Raw genomic sequence first — 14191 nt, 5'->3', positions numbered from 1 at the left:
AAAAATTCTCCCCTGGGCCCCAACCAGGTTGTTGGCCAAGAGTCGAGGGTCTGGGAGAGAGGACGGTCTCCAGGATACATGCAACCAAGATCTGATACAACACTAGAAGAGTTTTGCCAAAACACAGTTAAAGAAAATATGCATCGTGTCTTCTCTTAGCCCACAAAGGGCACAACAGTCAGTCCCAGGGCCATTACGTTTGCGGATCCGATCACCGGCCGACAACCGTCCGCGAGAAGCTTGCCAGAGGAAAATCTTGATCTTGGGAGGGATACGAGCCCTCCAGATCCACTTGAATTTGGAAGTGGTGGAGCCAGCGATCAGCTTACATATAAAGATTTCATAGAAAAACGACCAGAAGGGGACTGGGGCCAAACAATAGAATCCTCCTCCGAGAGCACAGGGAAGAAGGCAGCAAGGCGCTGCCAGTCAACCAACTCTTCAGGAGAAAGAGAGCGACGCAATTGCAGATCCCAATTATTAGCCGAGAGCTTAAAGATAGAGATCTTAGGGTCAGGACAATGAGAAAAAAGAACAGGAAAGGAATTCGCCAGCGTGGTCAGACCACACCACCAGTCAAGCCAGAATCTAGTGGATCTGCCATTATGCACTACAAACTTGACGAGGCCTTGAAAAATAGGCCTGATTTTAACAAGATCTTTCCAGAACTGAGAGGCCCCCGAGGCACGAGCAAACATGGGGCTAGAAGAAGGGAAATATTTAGCTTTGAGGATGCCGTACCATAGAGGTTTATCCGAGGTAATGGTCATGATCTTCCACCACCATTTGATGATTAAGCATTTGTTCATAACTAGGGTGTTAATGATACCCAACCCCCAAGGCTTTTTGGTCTGCAAATAATGTTCCATCTAATCATGCGATACTTGCGTTTGTTATCAGCCGCGTTCCAGTAAAAGGCACCTCTATGTTTATCAAACCCAACTTTAGTGTCGTTGGTGAGCAGATAGAAACCCATCAGAAACATAGGGAGGGAAGAGAGGTAGGCATTAATCAGGGCCACTTTACCAGACTGGGTATTATATCTACCCCTCCAGGGCATGACACGGTTGCCAACTTTGGCCACCGTAGGAGCAAAGTCTTTAGCCAAGAGTTTATCGGAAGTTGTAGGTAGGCCCATATACTTAATAGGGAAGGAGCCAAGAGAACAATTCAGTAAGCAGACAACGCGTAAGGCCTCGACATCCGAGACCCTAGTGACGATGACTTCACTTTTGGACAAGTTGATTTTTAGACCAGAAATAGCCTCGAAGCAGAGAAGAAGAAACTTGAGGTGGGCAAGGCAGTGGTCATTAAGTTCCACCATAATAATCGTATCATCAACATACTAAGGTGAGTAATCCCTTGCGGAATAAGATGGGAACTAACAGGAATAATGTGGCTAGCCCCCGCGGCCCTAGATAGAATATTAGAAAGGGCGTCCGCCACGAAGTTGAATAAGATGGGAGAGGCCAGGTCACCTTGCCTAAGACCTCTAGAATTTTTTAAAAAGTTTCTAACTTTCCCATTCACAGAGATGGCAGTGTAGCCGCCCACGACCAACTGCATAATTCGATGGACCATACCACCGTCAAAGCCCTTAGCCAGCAACACTTGTCTTAGGAAGCCCCAACTCACAGAATCATAGGCTTTTTCAAAGTCCAGTTTAAGAATAACAACCTTGCTTCCTGGTTTTTGGATATCATGGACAATCTCATGCCGACAGAGGACCCCATCAAGGATAAAACAACCTTTGACAAAGGCAGATTAAGTGGGAGAGAGGGTACAGTGTGGCACAAGGGTAAGACACGTGGCCAGACATTTGGTGGGGAACTTGGCAAAGTTATTGATAAGAGCAATAGGCCTAAACTGGGAGATGAGCTCCGCCCCTTGATCTTAGGAATAAGAGAGATAACCGCATAATTAAGCCTAGAGATGTCCATCGTCCCCAAACATAACCGCATAGATAAGCGTCTTGAGTTGAGGCCAGAAAGTTTTAAAGAAAGTAATAGAGAAGCTGTCCGGACTAGATGCGGAATTAGTGTTAGCTTTGTTGATAGAAATAAAAATCTCCTCTTCAGAGAAAGGTATCACAAGCGCAAGGTTTTCATCCAGGGACACCCTGTCCTCTTCATTCCAAAAGGTAGAAGAGATTCTGAACCCCTGACCAGGTTTGGTAGAGAGGAGGGAGGAGAAGTAATCAACTATGTGACTCATGATGGTGCCTTGGTCTGACACCCTAACCCCGTTGATCAAAAAGTTGTCAATCATACATCTACGTCGCCTCCCATTGGCAATAGAAAAGAAGTAAGCAGTGGGGGAATCTCCTTTAAGCATCTAGTTGATCGTGCCCCTCTGGCGCCAATATATTTCAGCAAGTCGATGCAGCTGCATCATGGATTGTTCAAGGGAAAAGCGCAAAGCCCATTCAGAGTCAGAAAGGCCAGAGGAATCGGCCCGAGAGTCTAGGGCATCAATCTGAGTCAAGAGAAGGGCTTTATATCTGCGCTCCTGCGCCGTGTGGTTACGGGACCAGCCACACAGAAATTTGCGCAGGGCATATGAGCAATGGTGCCAATCATCCATAGGGCCGAAAGAGCAACGGGAAGTCGTAAGAGTTTCAGAGATTCTAGAAGCGAGGAGGTCACCAAAGCCATCAATAAGAAGCCAAGAGGCATCAAACTGGAATCGAGGAGGGGTGGAGGCGCATTGAAGCCTCGCGTCAAGAATAAGTGGAGCATGGTCCAAGCCTACAATAGCCTTAGTTTTGAGAGTGGCAAGCGGGAAAAGGAAGTCCCAACTCGGACAAACAAGAACACGATCCAAGACAGAGTGAATAGGGGAGACCTGATGATTAGTCCAAGTGAACCTAGATCCCACCCTAGGGATCTCACAAAGAGCGCATGTACTAATAAGGTCGTTAAAAGCATCCGCCAACACCCAGGGAAAGTTGTTGGTGTTCTTATCAGTCGAGTAGTGCAGCAAGTTAAAATCGCCACCAATCAAGAGGGGAAGGGTGCAAGATTCGACCTTATTAGAAATTTCGTCCAGGAATAAGGGTGAAAGGGAATGATCAGCCAGGCCGTAAACCACCATGACTTCCCATAGTGTATTGAGTTGGCGGTGGAACACAACAGAACTGGCCCAGAAGATACCATGGTAGAAGGTTACAAAGTCAAAAACATCACGCTTAGAACCAATTAGAATGCTACCCAAGTGGCCCGAGGAGGGAAGAAAATTCCAATCAAAATGATCAGCACCCACAACTACAGAAAGCTCGTGAGGGGTGAAGGATGTTTTAACGGTCTCAACCAGACCAATCAGATCAACATTATCGCCCCTGACGACGTCTTTGATTTGGTCCCGGCGTCCCCGAGCCCCGAAACCTCTAACATTCCAAAAGAGCACTTTCATTTGAAGGACAAGTTCTTAATATGTAAGCTCGACATGCAGGGTGCCAAGCAGGTTTTAGCGCGTTTAGAGACACCCTTCTTTAGTGAAGCCCTGGGGCAACAGCAAGCAGGATCCCCCCTTTCGAACCCCCCTCGGCCATAACCGAAGGAGTAGGAGGAGCCGCCACAATCTTTAGCTTTGGCAATAGTAGCCTGGGCCACCTCATTGGCCCTAATTAAAGCAAGCAAAGAGGAGGGGGATCCACCATTATGATCGAGCGATATACCAACATCCGTGAGAACCTTTGTCAAATGATCATCCGAATAGGAGGGCAGAACAAGCCTAATAGGGGAGGAGGTAAGATTCAAAGAAAACGACGGGGGATGGGCTGGAAGAGTACCTGAAGCTGGAAGATCACGAGCCACCGCATGATGAGCAGCCTTGTCCGCCTCCCGCACACCACTGTCGCGGATCCGACCACTCTTGCGTGCCGTTGAGGAAGGAGAGCGGATCGGAGTAGAGCGCTCCGCCATCGAAGAAGCATGGCCCGCTGCGTCACCCATGTCAGCATCTAGGCGGCGGCAGAGCCCGGCCGTGGAGAGCTTGGTGCCCGAGGAGGCCCGGATGCAATCCGAAACCTTCCAGACAGAGGATTTACGCTTGGGAAGGGAGCTAGCCGTAGCACGCAGATGGGAGGCGGGGAGATCCTCAATGCCAGACGGAGACGGCGAGCCCGGGCAGATTGGCAAGTTGGAGCAGACCCCAGAAACAGGAGTGCTAGCTGGGGGGCAGCTGGGGCAGCATGGACAAACATCTTCTCCGCCATCACATCCTTCCCAACCTCCTTGCTCTTCGGGCATTGTCTTTGAAGAGTTACCTTGATTTCGAGCCCATTCCATCCCATTCTGAGGTCGTAAAGTGTGGGCGCGAGCCCCCGCTCAAGTTGGCAGCATCATCACCCCCTCCGCCATGATTCTCAGCCGAAGGAGGAGGTGGGGGAGGAGGAACATTGGGATTGGCACGACCCTCCACGTGCACCCGCAGCCTAAAGCCATCATATGAAGGGAAGACATCGACCGGACCATGAATGCAAAGGGGGTCCACCGCCCAGAGCTTGCAATGAACGGGGCCAAGAACAGAGAGGGACTCCGGGTCAACCATGATGGGCTTGCCGATCAGGACACCAAAGGCCATCATGAATTCAGTAGAACACAGAGTAGGGGGATATCATCTACGAGGACCCAGGTTTTTGAGAGGGGGAGATAGGTTTAGCACCATTGGAAGCCTCCTTAACTGACACAATGAGCTGGTTGAGAGGTAGAGTGAAGCCAGTGTAAGAATAGATCATCTTGAGGCTACTCTTGGAGGGGAAAACCACGGCGAAGTCAAAGTCAGATAGCTGTCTGATCTGCCAATTCCAGCCTCCGTTGTTCGACAACTTGAGTTCATCCAGGAGGGTCTGGGGGAAATTTTGTGATCTTTGATGGAGATAATCGCAGCATTGGATAGTGCAGGGGCCACAGCCACCTGAGGACTCTCGTTGTCGAGAGCATAGAATGAGCACCCAGGAAGCCCTTGACCATAGATCATAAAGGAAGGCAACTTGCGACGATTCTGATAGTCCATCGTGAGGTGGCCAACTTCTCTACAAATCAAGCAGAAGGGTGGATTGAAGCAACGGGATTGGAAATGGTCGGGCTGGTGGCAAGCGAAGTAGGTGAGGTTAGGGTTGGGTGGTTGGGGAAGCGATGGAGTCGGCCGAGCCGGCGGAGGAGGGGGAGGGGGCAAGATCCTGTCGCCCAAGATATCAGAAGACAAACCGGGGCCAGGCGTCGGAGAGCGGCGCCCAAAGGCACCAGATCCAACGCCCCCGAGCCCCATCGGGCGCCCGCTGAGCCCCGGCGAGGGACTAGAGGAGCGACCACCACCACGAGCCAAGGGGATCGGGCCGCGCGGTGGAGGAGGAGGGGGACGACACCAGGACCAGAACCACCAGCAGCCGCCGCGGCCTCCCAAGGATCGACCCCAGATCCGCCAGGTCCGGGGGCCTTCGACCCTGACGTCGTCACGGACGTTGCAACCGACTGAGCATGATCATCTCTCTAGAGCCACTCGGGCCCCGCCACCCAGGCCTCACGGTCACGGGACACTTGCGACTGAGCTGCCTGCTCGGCCTCAAGCTTCGAGTGGAGGGATGCCTCGAGCTCCAGATCCGTCGCCCCATCACCGGACTCCTCCCGCCGCCGCTTCTAGCCTAACACGGCCTCGCTTGAGGACCCACGTGATCGATCCATGGCCAAAACACCCGCAAAGGAGAGAGAGAGAGGTGGAGGAGGAGGGGATCTGCGGAGGAGTGGGATGTGTAGGTGGAAGCGACGCATATCGGATTGAGAGTCAGAAAACCCTAGGAATGGGGGGACGGAGCCCTTGCAGACCCATAAATATCCAGAGCAAGCTAGGCCGAAAGGGGCCACACAGGCCGGGCTCACCAAAGAGGGAGGGGCGACTGGGCCAAGATAGGCTCAGGGCCTAGAAATGGAAAGGGGGGAAACTCACAAGAGGACGATAGCGAAGGCAGTCCAAATGGGACAGTCGGCCCAGACCGGGCCAAAGTGGGTCAAGCAGAGGGCCCACAAGCCTCCTTCTCGGGGACCCGATCTAGGGTTGGGGCGAGGAGAAAGCAGCCGCCGTCTCGCCAGGAGCACCGGACCCAGCCTGCCCGCCGGCGACGAGGACGTAGGAGAGCAAGATGAATGCGCCAAACCACCGACCCGCAAAGGAGCGGCCCCAAAAGTAGCACGGTCCGGTGAGGAAGCCGTCCCTGAACGGCTCCGTCAACGGCCATGCCCAACCTGGATCCAGCTAGATCCAGCCACAGCCTCAGACAGCACTGGCCGGCCGCGCCCACCTGGGGCAAATTTCTGAACGCGCCCCGCCGGCCCCAACCTCAGCGGTGGCGTCACGGCAGGAGGTGAGACCATGGCGAGAGGGGGAAGATCGGAATCGGAGTTAGAGTCGTCCTCGCCCCCATCCGATGATAGGGCCCAAAATTTGTTGCCAGATCTAGATCCAAAAGAAAGAGGGCGAGGAGGGGTGCCATGGGACGGGAGAAGGGGAGCGTCGAGAGGAGAGGCCGGCGCCGGAGGCGGAGGGGAAGCACAGGGAAGGGACGAGGCAAGAACGGGTCGCGGTTGCCGGAAGGAGCAAGACGACGGGGAGGAGGAGGAGGGTGAACGCGGGAGGGGGGAGGAGGGAGAGAGGAGAGCCATGACTCGGAAAGGTTTTCAAACGCTGTCACAGTTTATTCTTCCCTTGCCCTCAGATTCTGTTTTCTTTGTGTTGTGTGCTTATTTTGATGGCTCTATGGTTTTCTTTGATGAATTTTTTGCCATAGAAAAGTCGAAATACAGTAGATATAATACAAAAAAATACGAATTGGTTTGATACAACACTTATAGTAGTGATTCATTATTCTTATACTAACAGATCTTACGAAGGCTTTGTTGAGTTTTGTGTGATTGAAGTTTTCAAGTTTTGGGTTATCTTACGATGGATGAAGGAAGGATGTAAGAGCCTAAGCTTGGGGATGCCCGACATCCCAAGCTATTATTAAAGAATGAGCAACCAACTAAGCTTGGGGATGCACTCGAGTGGCATCCCCGCTTTCTTCCAACAACTATCGGTATTTTACTCGAGACTATATTTTTATCCGTCACATGATATGTGTTTTGCTTGGAGCGGCTTGTATGATATGTGCCTTTTCTTGTTTTATTTTGTGTTTTAAGTCATCAATCCTTGCTGGACACACCTATTTGAGAGAGCCAAAATTATGTCATGACTTGTTAGAATTTCTCTCTATGCTTCACTTAAATCTTTTATGAGCTAGGACTTGCTCTAGTGCTCCACATATATCTTTTTGAACACCGTGTGCTTTAGTATTTCTGAAGAAATGCTCACTTGCTTCACTTATATTTATTTTAGAGTTAGTAAAATTTTGAAGAAATTCTCTCTTGCTTCACATAAATTATTTTGAGAGAAAGAAAATTTGTTATACTCATGATCTTCACTAATATTTGTTTGAGCTTATGAAAAGCAACACATGAAAATTAGTCCCAAAGTGATAGATATCCAAGAAGGATAAAGAAAAAAAATTCATGAAGATCATTGGACAAAATAAGCTTGATTCTTAGTAATGGTTTTGAGACATGATGATGTGATATGTGAGTCATCTTGATGAGTAACTATGCTTTAGTAGGAATATTGGTGTTAAGGTTTGTGATTCCCTATGCATGCACAAAAGTCAATAATCATGCAATAAAATTATATCCTACTTGTGGTGCATTATTTGGTGTTAATTATGCTTAATTCTTGCTTATGAGACTATTCATTTCTTGGTTGGTCGCTTCCCAATCTTTTGCTAGTCTTCATTTTTCACTAAGTATGACCTCTACTTGTGCATCCAAAATCCTTTAAACCAGTTTTGCCACATGAGTCCACTATATCCACCTAAATGCGGCATTCTTTTGCCGTTCTAAGCAAATTTGCATGTGCCATCTCTAATTTTCAAAATAAACTTATCTTTTGTGTGTTTGTTTCGCTCGCGGAGCGGTGAGGGGTGGCTAATATTTTCCATGCTAGATGTGTTATTCTCAAGATGAGTGTTTATTCACTTGTCATTGCACGAGAGTAAGGCAATGGTATTAGGGATGCCCAGTCCCGAAATGCAAAAACAAATGTATTTACTTTATGTTGTCAAATAATAAATTCCTTGGAAAGTCTTGGTATGGAGGGCACTCGTGGATACGGTTAGCCATGAAAAGTGAAAGTTATGGTGGAAAAAGGAATAAACTTTATTTTCTATTTGGGAACCGCCTATGATATATTTATGCATGGAAAGTATTGGGAACTGTCATTTTCTTTGTTGGGATTTATACACCTCCCAAAATGTTTTTATCTCAAATTTTTTGCTTTGAGCTCTGGCACCTCTACAAATCCCTACTTCCCTCTGCGAAGGGCCTTTGTTTTACTTTATACAATTTTTATTTTGAGCCTCCATCTTCTCTTATAAAAGCACCAACTAGGAGGCAATATGATCATGCTTAAGTATTGGGTGTAGTTAATATTCGAGTGTGTTTCATGAATGGATCAATGTTTGAGCATGATGGGCTAGGGATAACTTATTTTACCGTTGATATTTTGAAAGACATGGTTGCTTGCTGATATGCTTGAGTATGTAAATTATTATGTCAAAACTAGACTATTGCTTTGAATCACATAAAAGTCCAAATGTCCATGCTATAAAGAAAAGAATATGTTATGACATGATGAACAACACTCCACATCAAAAATTCTGTTTTTATCACTTACCTACTCGAGGACGAGTAGGAGTAGCTTGGGGACGCTGATACATCTCCAATGTATCTATAATTTTTATTGTTCCATGTTGTTTTATTTTCAATCTTGGATGTTTTATAATTATTTTATATTCATTTTATATCATTTTTTGGTACTAACCTATTGACATAGTGCCAAGTGCCAGTTGCTGTTTTTCCCATGTTTTTTTACACCGCAGAAAATCAAAATCAAACGGAGTCCAAATTCCATGAAACTTTACGGAGATCTTTTATGGACCATATGGAAGATATTGGGCCCTGATTGCACCTGGGGGAGTCCGGAGGAGGGGACAACCCACCAGGGTGCAAGGCCCAGACGTGCCCTGGTGGGTTGTGCCCACCTCGGGTGCCCCCAAGACCGCCTCTTTGCTCTATAAATACCCCAATATTCCCAAAACCCTAGGGGAGTCGGTGAAATATTCATCCAGCCGCCATAGAGTCCAGAACCACTAGATCCAATGTAGACACCTTCACGGAGGGGTTCACAACTTCCACTGGTGCCTCTCGGATGATGCGTGAGTAGTTCTTTGTAGACCTTCGGGTCCGTAGTTAGTAGCTAGATGGCTTAATCTCTCTCTCTCTCTTGATTCTCAATACAATGGTCTCTTGGAGATCCATATGATGTAACTCTTTTGCGGTGTGTTTGTTAGGATCGATGAACTTTGAGTTAATGATCAGATCTATCTTTTTATATCCATGAAAGTATTTGAGTTTCTTTGAGCTGTTTTATGCATGATCTCTTATAGCCTTGTATTTCTTCTCTGATATTTGTGTTTTGTCTAGCCAACTTGATCTATTTATCTTGCAATGGGAAGAGGTGCCCGGTAGTGGGTTCGATCTTAAGGTGCTTCATCCCAGTGACAGAAAGGGAACCGACACGTATGTATCGTTGCTACTAAGGATAAAAAGATGGGATCTATATCTACCGCCATAGATGGATCTTGTCTACATAATGTCATCTTTCTTATTGCATTACTCCGTTTTTCCATGAACTTAATACACTAGATCCATGCTGGATAGCGGTCGATTGTGGAGTAATAGTAGTAGATGCAGGCAGGAGTCGGTCTACTAATCTTGGACGTGATGCCTATATAATGATCATTGCCTGGATATCATCATAATTATTTGAGGTTCTATAAATTGCCCAACAGTAATTTGTTTACCCACCATTTTATATTTTTCTCAAGAGAAGCCACTAGTGAAACCTACGGCCCCCGGGTCTTCTTTCTCATATATTTGCCTTTGCGATATACTTTTCTCTTGATTTTACTTTCACATCTACTAAACCAAAAATACAAAAATACTTTGCTGCACTTTATTTTATTTGCGATCTATTATTTCAATCTATCACAAATTTATCTCCCGTCCACGCACCGTTTCTGGCGTCGTTACCCGAAAGGGATTAACAACCCTTTTAACACGTCGGGTTGCGAGGTGTTGTTATTTGTGTGCAGGGTCTGTTTACATTGTGTTGCTTGGTTCTCCTACTAGTTCAATAACCTTGGTTTCATATCTGAGGGAAATACCTACCGCCGATGTGCTGCATCATCCCTTCCTCTTTGGGGAAATACTGACGTAGCTTCAAGCGACATCACCCGGTAGGCCCTTGGTTTGGTGCTCCTCCTGGACTGCCACTAGCGCCGCGCTGGAAGAGTGAGGTGTGGCAGCCAGGTAAAGCACTAGGGGCTCGAGAGGACGCGGCGCCACCATCATTGGTGGGCTAGTGAGGTATCTCTTGAGGTCTTGAAACGCCGCATCAGCCTCTAGAGTCCATTCGAACGACCCCTTCTTCTTCATCAGCTTCGAGAATAGGAGAGAGGGCTCCCCCAGCTTGGAGATGAAACGCCCTAGCGAGGTCACACAGCCCGCCAGCTTTTGCATTTCCTTAAGAGTCTGTGGTGGACTCATCCTTTCTATTGCCTTGACCTTCTCAGGGTTTGCCTCGAATCCCCTATGTGACACCAGAAAGCCCAACAGCTTGCCGAAGGGGATGCCAAACACACATTTCTCCTGATTGAACCACAGGTCCACCTTGCATAGGCTCACGAACGTCTCTTCCAGGTCACCGATGAGGGTCCTTTCCTCCTGAGACTTCACCACTATGTTGTCGAGGTAGGCCTCAGCGTTCCTCCCGAGCTGTTGGCCCAGAGCGATGTGCATTAGCCGCCGGAAGGTTGCTCCGGCGTCACGCAGCCCAAAGGGCATGCATGTGTAGCAGTACACCCCGCACGGGATCAGGAAGGCCGTCTTCTCGACATCCTATACCGCCATCTTAGTTTGGTAATACCCTGAGAATGCGTCCAAGAAGCACAGCAGGTCACACTCGGCGGTGGAGTTGACGATCTGGTCGATGCGCGGTAGTGGAAAGGGGTCTTGAGGGAAAGCCTTGTTGAGGTTGGTGAAATAGACGCACATGCATTCCTTTCCGCCTTTCTTGGGGACGACGACCGAGTTTGCCAGCCATTCTGGGTACCGCACCTCCCGAATGACACTAGCGTCTTGCAGCTTGCGGGTTTCTTGGACGATGAACGACTGCTTCTCTGTGGACTGCTGTCGCGCCCTCTACTTCACTGGGGCTACATTGGGGCACACATTCAGTTGATGCTCGATCACCCCCCTTGGGACTCCAGCTAGGTCCTTGGGCTCCAATGTGCACACCTCCTTGTTCATGCGTAAGAAATCGACCAGTGCCTTTTCTTGGTCTGGGGCAAGGTTGGAACCTATGGTGAAGGTGGCTCCGGATGCCCATCTTCGTCAACCGGCACCTGCTTCATCTCGGCCAGGTCTTGAGAGAACAACTGCTTCTTTTTTGCTGGCACAGCCCCCGGGGCTCCTTCCTCCTCTGGCCGCGTAGCAGCCGCGGTCCTGAAGGCGAGCTTGAGAGCCACCAATGCCTCCTTGGTGTCCCTGGCCACAGTGAGGATGCCGCTGCTTCCTGGCATCTTCATGAGGTTGTAGGCAGGGTGAGTTGCTGCCGTGAACTTGGCCAGGGCTGGGTACCCGAGGATGGCGTTGTATGGGAGGCTGATGCGGGCGATGCCGAAGTCAATGAGTTCGGTGCGGTAGTTGTCGCGGGTGCCGAAAGTAATGGGGAGGCGGATCTGCCCCAGGGGGCTGGTGGAGCCGTCGATGACCCCGGAGAACGGCTTGGTGGGGTGTAGCCGGCCATGTGACACGTGAAGCAAGCCGAAAGCTTCCACAGAAAGCACATTGAGGTTGGCCCCGCCGTCTATGAGGGTCTTGGTTACCGCTACATTGCAGATGGTGGGGGTGCAGAGCATCGGGAGCGCGCCTGCGCCAGCGGTGGTCGCAGGATGGCCCCTTGAGTCGAAGGTGAGGTCGGCCTCAGGTGCCGCCCATCCCGGAGGAGCTCCCCACTACACGCATGCGGCACCCGCTTGGCGAAAGAACTGCTTGACATGGCGGTCCAAGGGCGGTGCCCGCGAGCCACACAAAAGTGCTGTGATGGCGTGAGGCATCAGTGCCGCAAAGCGCACAATGAGGAGGCCATGCAACTCCTCCCAGGAGGCCACCGAAGATCCTGGCAGGTTGAGAAGCAAGGCGCGCGGCGCGCCCTCGAGGGCCATAGGGAGCCAGTTTGCCGTGACCTTGTCATCACCACCTGCCGCCCAGATAGACTCCTCATACGCCTGGAAGCCTGCCTGGTCCGCCGCTTCGTCGTATCGGGGCGGCAGGTCCGGCCCGAACTTGGGTGGCCACTGCACTCGTCGTAAGGCAGGGGTGAAGGCCCAGAGGCCCTCATGCGCGCCCGTCGATCCAACCGGAGGGGCGGCGCCCGCCATGAGAGCCGAATGAAGAGATGAAGTGGACGGAGAGACGAAGCGGACGAAGAGGCGGAGCTTCGTCGCACCCCCTACGTGGCGCACCAAATGTCGGATTCGTGGTTCCGCAGACCCTTGAGAGGTTTGAACACTGGGGTGCATGCGAAGAACTCATCTTCACCAATCTCCCTACTCAACGATTCCAAGGCCTAGCTCGTCGAACCCAACGAACAAGAGACAATAGTTTATCCTGGTCCGGGCCACCTTGCGGTGTAATACCTACTCCAGCTTTGTGGTGGATTGCCTCGAGGGGCTGAGGATGAACTAGTACAGTGGTAGAACAGCCTCGAGAGGTGAGGTGTTCTTGAGGCCAATGAGCTAGTGGATGAGAGGATGATCTGAATGATCCGTCCCCTTCTGTGGTGGTGGCTAGGCCCTATTTATAGTGGCCTTGGTCCTCTTCCCAAATGTAACGCGGGAAGGGATCCCACAACAGCCAAATTCGAAGGGAGACAACTAGTACAAGTTATCCTGACAAAAGTACTCTTCGCCTGCGAAAGCCTCTGGTGGTGATGCTGTCGTGGGCTCCGCGATGACCTCCGTCCTGCCGTCCTGGCGGTCTTGGTCTCGTTGCACCGATATGGAAACCTTTGCTTGATTTGTCGGGACCCCGCGCCTGCGCTTGCCTCCTTAGCACCAAAGAGGAAACTGGTACACTACGCCCGCTGGCGCCCGCCTGGCCTTGGTCGTCATGGCTCACGTCATGTGAACCTCGCGAGGTGCACCTTGCATAGATATCTCCGCTCCTCGGGAGCCAGCCTGGTGAGGCCGCCCCCTAGGGAGGTCTTGGTGTCGTCCGCCTCGTGAGGCTTGGCCCCTCGCAAAGGTCTTGGGTTGTTGTTGATGAGGCTGGCCCGTCGACGAAGCCACACCATGGGCCACAGGTAGGCAAGTCTGGGTACCCTCGTTCCTAGGATGCTGACAGATATACCCATATCTGCTCAAATCATTTGTGAAGGTCAGAAAATAACAATACCCGCCGCGAGCCTCAACACTCATCGGAAATCATACATTGGTATATATTATTTCCAATAAGTCAGTGGCTCGCTCCATTGTTCCGGAGAATGAAGTTTTAGTCATCTTGCCCATGAGGCATGGTTCGCAAGCATCAAATGATTCATAATCCACTACTGCAGGATGCTACTAATGCGACACTATGATCAGAGACCCTTCGAGAAACTGTGTGCGATGCAATAATCGCAAACGGTGCTGTATGAAAACCGTCATAAATGATGCAAAATGTTTGCGATGAATGATACATCAAACATGGTTCAGATTATAGTTGTGTGTGCAATGAGGGGCATGCGTTTGATCTGTACGAACTATTTGGGATGAGACAGAACAACAGAAATGGGAAGCCATCAAGGTGTGTGTGATATACGGCATATAGTTCACTCCGATGAACCGTTTGCGATGAATGAGGTGAACACAAGTGATTCGGCGTAACAAGATGTGTGTGATACCCGGCAAACAAGTCGGTAATCAGAATTGTGTGTGATCATTATAGACAGCCCATACAGTCTTTTTTGTGAATTGTGTGCTCGTCAGGGCACATAGTTCAACAAA

The sequence above is a fragment of the Triticum dicoccoides genome, chromosome 2A (genome assembly GCF_002162155.2).
Source record: "Triticum dicoccoides isolate Atlit2015 ecotype Zavitan chromosome 2A, WEW_v2.0, whole genome shotgun sequence".
NCBI lineage: Eukaryota > Viridiplantae > Streptophyta > Magnoliopsida > Poales > Poaceae > Triticum > Triticum dicoccoides.
Note: the sequence above shows the minus strand (reverse complement) of the source record.